The 12442-nt window shown below is 34.1% G+C and overlaps 1 pseudogene; it reads right to left on the bottom strand.

Moving 5' to 3' along the window:
• Positions 1-5737: 5737 nt before the first annotated feature.
• On the bottom strand, positions 5738-10693 carry LOC128235460 (uncharacterized; annotated as a pseudogene).
• Positions 10694-12442: the final 1749 nt, after the last annotated feature.

The raw sequence follows: 12442 nt of genomic DNA, 5'->3' as shown, positions 1-12442 counted from the left end.
AAAATAAACCTGGGCTCTTGTTCTTTGCTGACTTTGCGAAGGCCTTTGACAGCTTAAGCCACAAATACATCTACGAATGTCTAAAATCATTCAATTTTGGACCTGACATTTTGAATTGGACGAAGCTATTTTACAATGACATTCAAAGTTTGATAATTAATAATGGAACTCTTTCACAATCTTTTGGACTAAAGAAAGGCGTTCGACAGGGTTGCCCCTTGTCTGCGACATTGTTTATAATTTGTTTACAACCTCTTTCTAACTATATTGCAAACAATTCTCAAATTGAAGGGATTGAAATTAATGACAAAACTATTAAACAAACCTTTTTTGCAGACGACTCAACCTTCTTTAATAATGGTAGTAGACACTCTTTTGAAACTCTTGTTAAGACACTAGAAATGTTCTCTGATTGTTCAGGCCTAAACCTCAACACCAATAAATCTATAGTCCTTAGAGTGGGATCATTGAAAAATACAAATACACACTTCTGCAATACTCAACACTTTATATGGACTTCTGACACCGCAAATACACTAGGCATGACTTTTACAAACAATAGGCAACTAAATATACAAAAGAACATAGAAAACAAAGTGAAAGAATTCAGAATCTGCTTAAAACAGTGGCAGCACAGAAAGCTCACACTCATGGGAAAAGTTACGGTCGTTAAAACCTTTGCACTTCCGAAACTTATATACCCTTTTGCGGTTCTTCCTAATCCAAGTAAACAAACAATTGACGACATTAAAAAAGCAGTTTTTGAGTTTTTGTGGGACAATAAACCTGACAAGATTAAAAGAAATATAATATGTCAAAACTATGAATATGGAGGCCTAAAATTAACAGATATAGAACACTTCCTAGGCTCACTCAAATCTCTATGGATTAAACGATATCTAGACCCAAATAATAATGGGGATTGGAAAATATTTATGCACGAAAAACTAAAGAAATATGGATACGATCTTATTTTTGAATCCAATCTAGACCAAAACGAAATAAAACACATTTCTCAAGAAAAAACCTTTTTGAACGACGTATTGAAGTCGTGGGTAAATATTAAAAGTAATCACGATGAAAAAAATAAAATTACTATAAGCAAAATGGTGATATGGAATAACAAATTACTAAAACAAAATGGTCGCACCTATTTTTATAAAGAATGGTATCAGAAGGGTATTAAGCTATTTGAACACATTTACAATTATAGAGCAAAGACCTACTACAAGTTTAATGAACTTAGATTTCTGTATGACCTTAATGAACAAGATTTTCTGAAATATCTAACACTTGTTAATTCAATACCAGAATCATTAAAAACGAAACTTATGTCAGAAACGATTAACCAAATACCACAAGATAAATTAACTGATAAATTACTAAAATCGAAACAGACTAATAAATTCCTTTATTCATTACAGCAAAGAGATATTTTAAAACCGTCGTCAGAAAGTAAATGGCGAACATTATTTCCAAGTTTAGATGACGACAAAAAATGGCAGTCAATTTACAGGCAAACATATATTACTACAATAGACACGTGTCTGCGCAGTTTTCAGTATAAATTTTTACTAAGAATAATACCGACAAATAAATACCTGTAAATAAATGTAAAATAAAATCAACACCTCTATGTGACTTTTGTAGCATAGAAACAGAAACAATAGAACACGTATTCTGGGACTGCCAGAAGATACAACCTTTATGGGAAGAACTTAACATCTATATAGCTTCGCAATCCATACATATTATGATAACAAAACAAGAAGCATGTGTAGGCATTCAGGGAAATGGAAAATACACAGTCATATGTAATTTCTTAATTGTGTTATTGAAATTTTATATCTTTTCTATGAAATATAAAAACACTATACCGACTTTTAACTCATACAAACAGTATTTGACATTGAGAAAAAGAATTGAATCGCAAATCGCACTGTTGAACGATAAATATGATACCCACGAGAAGAAATGGAAAGTTTTAAACCTCGATCCTTAGATAAAAGTAAAAATTCAGCATTCTAACATAACGTATAATACGGTCATAAATTACTCATTATAACCAGTATGTGATTCAGCAAATTATAACAATAGTTGATTATTATTACCTTTCCACCTTTAAGTATGTATAACTAACTACAATACGTAGCTTGTAAAATCCATTAGGGGAAAAAGCTTGAGAGACTGAAAGAATGTGTACGTGTGAACGGATGCGTGTGTGTTTGTGTGCGTTTGTGTGCAGGCGTGCGTGTGTGTATGAGGGGGATTAGGGCTTATAAATAAATAAAAAACATAGAATAGTTATAATGCTATTAATGGTTTAATGTATGTGAATTGTTTTGTATTCTGTGTAAAAAAATAAATGAGAAAAAAAAAATATTGTTGTTGTTCATTCAATGGTATGTTTTGAACAGATACATATCACATCAGGCCTAAGACAAAGCGGCGCTGCCGTACTACAGCTCTTGTTTAGATATATTACGATCGTTGAGAGTGTTATGGGTTGTAAGATCCTAAAATGTCCACACTGCCTGTATCAAGTATTATGCTTGATAATTAGTGTACTCAGATGAGGTTTATATTTAATTGGTATTATTGAAATTTTTAGGACAAGTGTGCGGTTATGGCCTTTATATCAGCTAGTTTAAGCCCAAAGTAAACTCGTGTTCCAGTGAATTCGAGTGTAAGAGAACGTTCCAAGGTCCTCAGGCATTTTTATCGAAAACAACCTCAGATGTATGCCGGAACATCAGTTACAGTAGTTCGTATTTTTTTTGATAAGTTTAACTGCTAAATAAAATTACTACGCGATCTACTTGCAGCGGACTTAAACGTACCACTTTTTGAGTATGTAAACCGTCCAAATACATCCGAGGTTGTTTTCGATAAAAATAGCCGAGGAGTTCCGAATGGTTCCAATGCGATAATCGCATCGTTTACTGGAAACGCTACTTTGATGTGTGTGTGGCGTTTGGGTCTATTCGATTTTTAACTCATGGGCGTTTTCCTGGAATTTCATTGCGTTGTTGTATATAGTTTTAATATGTCTTTAGGAAACGTTTTCTAACATACTTGGTGAGATCATTAAAATCTTAAAATTACATACCTTTAGGTCACATGCCACTAAAGTTCATACTCTCGCTCATCGAATAATATTTTTTTATTATACTCTATATTTTAAGTTTCTCTGTCATAATTTTTAAAAAAAAAATAAGGAAGGGATGCGAAATTCATTTATTTTCCATAAATGGTGACTATTAACATATATTAAGGTAAACATATTCATAATATGTTATAACACTTAAAAAATAAATACATACTGCTTGATTTAAACCTGGCATGAATGTCTTAAATGTTTGTTTTGGATGATTTTGGGATATAAACGTAATTTAATTACAACCTACAGTTTAAGCCAATGAAATTGCAAATAGGCAATCATTAAGTACTAGAATTAATCATTAAGAATTTCGCCTTCTCCCATTTCGCGGTTGTGTCAATGTCTGCCTTCTGCCACTCATCCGATACACACTCCCTGCGTCAGATTTTGCGTTGTCAACGTATCAGCCAATGAGGTAGTATTCTAAATCAGTTAGATGACTTGAAGTTATTTCTTAATGGATAATAAGGGCTCTTTCGCTACGCTCACTTCGCCCATTCTTAATTATTAAGAATTAACTTCATGACATCTTAGTATAACAAAGAAAGGAATAAAAACTAGACATTATCCACAATATTTAATAAACGATTATCACAAGTGTATGTTTGTGCATTCTGCGTGGTTGAGTTCTATTCTTTCCCAAAATTAACCGACATATTTGTATGAATGTCGTTGTTAAAGGCCTTGTTTGATCCTTCTATAAGTGCCCCCCCCCACCTCCCCCGAAAAAAACACCGTGTATTGTACACAACCTCTGTGTATTGATCTTAAACTGATTGTCTAATTGTTTTATTAGATAGCTGATCTGAATATCCTGCTGTGCAGTTTTGGAGGTTTCATTATAGAAATGGACCCTAAATGGCCCTGAGCCAATAAACAAAGACACAGGAAATTGGCCACTTACTGCGACAACAGTGCAATTAGCAGGAGATGCACAACATGGGATTGTCATTATAGTCCGTTTCTAATCATTTTAGCGGGGTCTTTCTTATAAGCTCTTTTGCAAAAGTATACCTTATCATACTGAATGAAAGACTATAGTCAATAGAACAAAAATCAATATAGTATATATCGGATTACTGCGGTAGATATAGAAGAGGAACAAAACTATCTAATACATCCGTTTGAATAGTGCGGTTGACAAAGAAATAGTAGAACAAAATTTTCCAATACATCGGTTTGAATAGTGTATTCTCTATTCATTGTATTGTATGTTTTATGCTATGTACATTGTATAATGTTTTACGCAATAAACTTATCGTATCGTATCTTAATGTCATCACAGATAATTTATTAAATACTTTGGCCTACTTCTTCATACTGCGAGAACGACCCACTTTTCTTGTCTCTTTGATCATGTGTTCGTCTTTTCAAGAGTTCATAATTGTAGTTATGATAAATAAAGCGTTGAATGTATTATTATGCTCAAAGAATTTTCTTTATTAATTTCTATATCATAAAAACATTTTAAAAATAGTATTCAATTAAAATGATTTAATCACACACATTTGTCAACTAAATGTGTGTCATTGGTCCCAGATCAATTTATTAATTTTCAAAAACAACTTTTCTGAAAGCGAACATTCAATTTTATTGCTGAAATGTTTTTGGGCTACATATGAATACAAATATACCAATTGATGCATCTAATATCTCTAAAACCTAATGGAATAAATTCCTTCCTTGTCTTATTGGCCGCAGTTTTCAAAACCCTTCTTTGTTTATGTCGTCCGAACTATTCATCGCTTTCTATATCGTCCGCTTAAAAGACCGCACTTTAGTACTGTCCCTTTTGACCTTTGCCCCACGCAGTTAAAGGGACTGGGTCACAGAATTATTTTTATTACATGTGATTTTGGCACTTTTTTATTGAAAGTATTAGTAAGTTAACTTACATAGTTATATGAACAAATAACACAAGTTATATACTGAATTGAATATCGTTTTAAAAATAAACAATAAAACAAAGGATATAAAAACGATAATACAGGGACAACCCTAAAATCTATTTTTTTTAATAATATTACTCTGTTACTTATATGCTTATCATAAAAATAGAGCATATTTAGTCTCATTTATAATCATTAATTAACACTAGACTTAATTTTAACTTTCCGTCGTTATCACGGGAATAAGCGTTTCATTTACATTTTGATAGAGTCACTTTACGTTGGTGCTTTGCAAACACTAGCGAATTTTTTTCGTGGCCATTACACCAAATGGATTGATAATGTTTATTTCAAAGCTGTATGGTGGTCGAGCTAGTGACGTTTATATTATCAAAAATAGTGGTTTCCTGGAGTACCTTTTACCAGGAGATGTGGCCATGGCCGACCGTGGTTTCACTATCAGTGAAGAATTGTGTTTCCGTCGTGTAAAGCTAAACATACCAGCTTTTATGAAAGGGCGAGATCAGCCCTAAAAATATGAGGTTGTAGATCCTTGAAGGATTGCTTCGAACAGAATCCATGTAGATCGCGCGATAATGTGCATGAAATCATATAGTCAAGAATACTTGATATGAAAATGTCCAACAATCAGTCCTTTAAAAATGGAAACAAAACTTTATTGGTAGTGTCAGCACTTTGTAATCTTAGAGACCCTCTGATTAGGGCTGCCTGTAACGAATGAATAAATAATTAAAAAGAACTTCAACATTAATTTGTTTATTTTAAATATTTTGGCGGGCTCTACCATGGATTACGTTTGAAGCAATGCTTGGGGTAAAGAATAAAGTATAACAATGGAAAAGAAACACAGCAAATAATGTTCATGACATGTACAATAAAAACAGTTTATTCTGATATCATTTTTATACATGAAACTCTTTGGTTAAAACAATCATTTGTATACTTTTAAAAAGAAGTAAAACTAAAATATCAGCATATTTTACAGATGTGGTGCGTTTCTTTTTTCCATTTAATACAATATTCATACAATCATGCTGTAATGCACTTTTGGTCATTTTGATGGGCAGTGGTTTAAATGGTATTTTGTGTTTTTAATTAGTTGTATATATGTAATAAATGTATAAACGTTGCACTTGTGAATAGTATCCATTTTTACCCTTAAGGTTCAAATAGGCTGCCCCCTTATTGTCCAAACAAACCTCATATTTGCAGGAATTCACAAGTTCTTGAACGCGTTTCAAGTATAGTGATGATATCGATAATACCATCCGGACTTGCAGCAAGATACTGTTCATCTGATCTGACAACAATTCCAGATTTCCTTACAGACATTCCACTCGTATCTTCAAACCACTTTCGTGCAGTTGGTTCAGATCTATTTCCATGCCTCAGATGTGACTTGTCATATATTTGTCTGGATTGCAACGAGCTGTCTTGGGTAAACTATGAACCTTACTTGCAGTTATTCTAACCTTTCGACTGTCCAGCCACAATGTTGATGTTTGCTCAGATTTTTTTTCTGTAAGTGTGGTGATCTTTCTTTCCTCAATTTGAACCAATTTATCAAAGAACTCATTACATGGGGTGCAGGAGGGAAGCCAAGGACTTTCAGGATTGGAGATGCGGAATTCATTTACTTTCCATAAATGGTGAATATCAACATATATTAAGTTATAAACATATTCATAATATGTTAAAACTATATACTGCTTGATTTCAACCTGGAATGAATGTCTTTAATGTTTATTTTAGATGATTTTACAATATTTAAGATTAGAAAACTTGCAGATTTTAGTATATAAAAACAACCTTCATTAGGCCAATGAAGTTGCAGATAGAATTATTCATTAAGAATTTCCCCTTTCGCCTTTTCCCATTTCGCGGGTGTTTAATGGTCCGCCTACTGCCACTCATCCGATACACATTCCCTGTGTCAGATTTTGCGTTGTAATGTATCAGCCAATGAGGTAGTATTTTAAGTCAGTCAGATGACTTCAAGTAATTTCTTAATGAATAATAAGGGCTCTTTCGGTACGCCCACACCGTCCATTCTTAATCATTAAAAACTTACTTCATGCCATCTAACTATTACGAATAAAGGCCTAAAAACTACACAATATCCAAAATATTCAATAAAACGATTATCATAATTAAATGTTAATGCATTCTGCTTGCATGCGTTCTATTATTTCCCAAAATTAACCGACATATTTGTATGAATGCCATAGTTAATGTACTTGGGTTTTCTTAAGAAATCTGTTCATCTATGTTGCAATGTTCTTAATTCAGCTCAGGAAAGTGTGAAAGCTGGCGGACAGTTAAGGTCTTCTGTTGTTATTATTCCAATCAATGAAAAAGGCAACCAGTCCGATCTTAATAAGTATAGGGGGATCACCCTTATAAGCTGTTTTGCAAAAATATACACGATCACACTAAATGAAAGACTTGACTGAAGAAAATTGGATTGTATCAGCTGCTCAGTTTGGATTCAAAATTGAATGAAGAACAGTGGATGCTGTTTGCACCCATTAATTCAAAACCAGCTTGAAAGGAAAAAAAGCTATATCGCTGTTTTATTCATTACAAAAACAGCTGTGTTTTTTTGTTTTAAATTGTGGTTCTGAGGCTTGAGGGAATTTTAAATTTATGTTTTTAGATTGAGTTTAATAAATGTGTTTTGAATGTAAAGCAATCTATTAATGATTTTTCTATGGAGTATTGGGCAGAATTCCTCTGTATATTGAAATACACATTAGAATAGTTAATTATTGGTATACTTATGATCGGAAGTAGGGCAGCAACTAGGACAAGCCCGTAATGGATATCCTATTACCCATCATTACAATCAAGAAAAAACATAGCCTTTTCAATATTTATTTCATTTTCATTGTCATTATCTTATGTTTGGGAAATAATGGGCAAGGCTCGGACGAAGTGTCGATAAAATATCAACGGTTCTGTCATGGAATATCTATGATCAGATCCGACCAATCTATTTAAATACCAAAAATTGTCCATAAACAGTTATTTGAGAGTTGCCAATCGGCGAGCAAAAGAATATGCTGAGGAAGCGGTATTCTACTCAGCTGCTAGGTATGATTGATACTTTAAACGTCAGAACCTTACCAGCGTAAAAACTAAAAACAAAGCAACATGACCCCATGATATAAATTTAAACTTTGCATTCTTTTTTGCGCTATGTCATTTGAACGAACTCTCGCGTATAACAAAAATATCGATAAGAAACTTACCTTGATTGACGATCAATCGAGCCAAAATACTACTGGCGTTTGCATTTGTGGTCACGTGACTTTTTTTGCTCATCCCCGGTGGAAAGGCTGACCTTTTTCTTACGATGGTCGGAGCAAAAGAGGCATGTATAACCATGTGCTTTGTAGAGGGCGCGGCCAATCAGACCAGTATAATAAGTTACATCATGCGATTGCTGGCGATATGGATATAGAGCACCATTAATTAAATGCATTACAAAGATACCAATCAAAGCGCGAGGCGCTGAAAGACTATCTGCGGGCAAATATGTGAAAGTTGCAAATTTAATTTGAACTATGGGAATGGGTGAAGAGCACATAGATAAAAGTGAAAAATGTGCCGACAGCGCTTGTGCCCACACTGGGCGAAGAAACAAACATACTCTATATCTTTATGGCGTCTTGTGTCATTTTGTTTTTTTTTGTAAATGTCACTTCAATCGGCGTAATCACCATCCCCATGTATTTAGTGTGACAATGCATGCCCCATTGCAATCGTTTCTAAAGGGTTTTCGTTGCTTTGATTAGATATCATACGGTAGGAAAATACAATACATCATATATATATATATATATATATATATATATATATATATATCATTTCCTTTCCATGCGCAGATAATAAGTCTAATAACGAGAGTGTGGTGTCCGTGGTAGGGTAAATGATGATATAGAGGGTGTTGAGTGGTATGGGTGTGACAGAGGGAATGAATGTGCATCGAGTGGATGGTATCATTTTCAGTGTCTGTGTCCGGCTGAACAGTATAATCTAAGGACGAGTCTTGAAGCAGGGGCAGAATGGTTTTGTGTGTTTTGCTAAGAAGAATAGACTGATAATATTAATCATGAACCTGGTTCATTTATTTGCTTATTTATTTATTGACGCTATTTTTTCGTTTACGTATTTTTTTAACCTTTTTTTACCTTTTTTTTGTGACAGATTGTATTTTTATGTAAGTCAGAAAAAAAGCGATAAAGGTCGATTTTATAGTGAAGGTCGGTATAGAAATAAAACTGCCGGATACTGTGTCTCATAGTCCGTAAATTGGCACTAATTGATTACCCCCTTTGTGTCCCCAATTAGGCACGCGCATCATATGACTGCCCCAATTTTTATGATGTAAAGTTAGAAGATCTTCACCCCTAGTTTAATAAAATGTAAGTATTATATCCGTTACATTTCGATCTACCGAGAAAATCGAAAACATGTAAAAACTGCCGGCTACTGCTCTCCAACCAGTATATAACTAACTGGACTATATATCATAAGGCAACTTTTCATTTTTATTATTTTGTAAATATACGAGTTAACTATCATCAATTTAACACTATATGACTCAATACGGAGATATATATATGGCATGATAATATGGTTTCATCGTATCATCTAATTACATATTTCATACTTGTATTCACGAGTGTATATACTTAACTAAAATAACACAATCATTAGTGTGTCTATACAAGCGTCACTCCACACTAGCTGCTGATCTGAGTTACAATTAAAGCATTTATGCAAGTAGTTGCAATGATATCTTGTGCATTGTCTGAAACGAAAATCATTGCATTTCTTGGGCAAGGTTCTCGCTAAATCTGTTGATGACTTTGGAGAGCTAATAAAAAAGAGCCACAATTCATAATCGATTTTTAAGAATGAAAGGCCAGTCGGGTCGCTGGAGAGACTCAAACGAAACTGCTGATAATAGTCAAGCCATCCCAGGCCGGGATATTTTTAGCATCAAGCCGAATGTCCCTGCCGTACTTAAGTATTTCTTGCGTTCTATGTGGATGGGCGGCTAAAAAGATAGACGCTTAAATAAAGAAAGCGTCCGTCCATGAGCCTTGAAGAGGTATCTTTAATTTTTGACCGAGATGACTTTGGTGTAAGTGTAAGTTCTTGTTCGTTCGCAGTGTGCGTCTATTCAAGCAAGGACGCAAACTCGACATAGCTCCCCGAGACAATTTTATCTCGTACTGACGGAATGACAGTACCCTAACTGCGCGTGGATGCTAGGTAGCATAGTGGGCACATCAAAATCTAAACATAACTCGGGGAGAGATAATAATACCTTGCCCATGGTCTGGCTCAGCTCTCGCATGCATTTTAACGGCCGGTGCGAAGCACTAGCGCTGACGCTGGCCGGAAGTTGTTATCACGTGGTGGTGAGAATGCATGGATGCCTGGTCTTAGGGCGTTCGTTGTTTCGGTGGCTGGATCCTCGTTCTGGACTGGAACAACATGTGAGGAGGGGGGTCTTGTTGTGGGAGTCCCGTCCTAGGAATGTACGGTGGTGCAGCGGAGGAGTAAGTCGGACGCGCTGGGCCGACCGGATCTCCTCGACGATTCGGAACATTTCGGTCATCTCAAAATGAAACACGAAATATAAATATTTAATACACTGAAAACAATTGAAGAATAAACAAGTTTACTTTGTTATAAATTAGAATTTGTATGCTGACGAGTCACTGCTAGTACGCGGAAATACACTATCTTTATTTGCAAACAGAAACTGCATGATAACTCGTAAATAAGTATTTAATATCGCTGAATACTATATATGTATTTAACAGATTGTTAAAGAAAAAAATCAAAATAAAAATGAACCAGAATTCAATAAAAGAACTGCGAAAGGCTGACCTTTCACTTACGATGGTCGGAGCAAAAGAGGCCTGAAAAACCATGTGCTTTGTAGAGGGCGCGCACTGCCGCCAATCAGACCAGTATAAGTTACGTCATGCAATTGCTCTCGATAGAGCACCATCAATTAAATGCATTACAAAGATACCAATAACGAAAGCTATCCTTTAAGGGATAACTTCGAAATATTTCTTGAATCTTAATTCTGTTAAGCAGGATAATTGTATATAATATCGGAGTTGGCGTTCCAATATACATCGTACGGGATATCCTTATTTCAAGTATTGTTTAGTCACATGATGCTGGTAAATTCGGTATGGAGAAAAGCTTCTTTTTTATTAACTTCAAATTGGTTATTTCTGAGACAGTTAAAGGTTTATCAAAATTAGCATGCACACCAACTGCCACCCAAGCCCACACAGTCCGATTGCAATAAGAACAGGGCCGTGACGTGAAATGTATTAATTCAATAATGATAGATATTCTTTTATTCCTCCATATTGAAGAGAATTAAAAACAGCAAAATATATTTTTCTATATATTACGATTTTGTTTTCCGAATATTTCGTAACGATAAGTTATTCCTTTAATATAAACGCAAAAATATGCAAATATAAATAATATCAAGATTGTCTCCAATATTTTTTTACAATAACGTTGTCTGAAAAACAAACCTTTTTCAATGACAGCTTGGCAAAATCATTCAACGTTTCTTCGCAAGCACTCCTGATTCAATGTTCCTGTTTACTTTCCGTTAGTAAATCAAAACTCTATTCAATTTCGCGGTAAATCATTACAGCTGTTTGCGAAAGTTTTGACTCCAGTCATTTAATTAAGCTGAGCGTTTTATTTATTCAGCTTTTCTGACAATTTTATATGACGAAGCCTGGCTAATTTGGCAGAACAATGTCGCAAATAGTTCCTATTTTCTTCGCGGATTTTCCAATTAATGTGAAGATTTTGCCAATTTTCTAGAATTCTATTTAGGCTTGACATAAGTAAATTACGGACAGAGCCACGATTAAGTCTGGTTGTTTACGAAAAGCTCAGTCGAAGATTTGTACCAGTTTGGGCGTTCCTTCATTCATTCTTTAGGTCTGTTAATAGCTGAAGGAATTTAAGGTACCGCGAAAAAGTTTTATTAAGTTGTGTTCTGCAAACATTTATAGTTTTTATAAAGATGTTATATGTTATATTAGGTCATTTAAATAATTTGGAGCTTATATAGAAGTAGATATCTTAGTTAACTTATTTATTTTAATAACAGGAAATATGTTCTTAAACCACTTACTTTATATCGTATTAATTTGACATATTATATATTATAATATAAATTATTATGAATGTGGTTTTAGCTCACTAGTTTCAATTTAAATACTAATAGGTTTGTTATTAAAATGGCCATATGTATTTAAACACAATTTATGGATTAAGTTTTCATGGAACATGGGGAGAAAACAATGTT

This window comes from Mya arenaria, chromosome 5 (genome assembly GCF_026914265.1).
Source record: "Mya arenaria isolate MELC-2E11 chromosome 5, ASM2691426v1".
Lineage (NCBI taxonomy): Eukaryota > Metazoa > Mollusca > Bivalvia > Myida > Myidae > Mya > Mya arenaria.
This window is presented reverse-complemented; position numbering and strand designations above follow the sequence as displayed.